The sequence below is a fragment of the Cicer arietinum genome, chromosome 5, assembly GCF_000331145.2.
Source record: "Cicer arietinum cultivar CDC Frontier isolate Library 1 chromosome 5, Cicar.CDCFrontier_v2.0, whole genome shotgun sequence".
NCBI lineage: Eukaryota > Viridiplantae > Streptophyta > Magnoliopsida > Fabales > Fabaceae > Cicer > Cicer arietinum.
The window spans coordinates 19,627,930-19,628,260 of NC_021164.2; positions in this window are offsets into that span (position 1 = coordinate 19,627,930).

Sequence of the window (331 nt, forward strand, 5' to 3'; positions counted from 1 at the left end):
ATTGAATATATTTCATCAAGAGTTTGAAATTTATTTTATTAAAGATTTGCTTATACTTTAAATCAATTTTAGGTATTTAAAAGTTTTAACTAATTATTTGTGCAATTGAATTATAGTTATATTGATAGGTACCAAAAACATATTCTATTAAAAAATAATTTAATTTTATGCAATACTTAATTTTTCATTAATTTTTTAAGATTCAAATTATGAATATAATAAGGAAAATTAAAATAAAAAATAGCATTCAATTATAAATATATAATTTAATTGATAAAAATTTAGTGTTAACATATTTTTTCAGAACACATATACAGTAAACGTTGGTTCA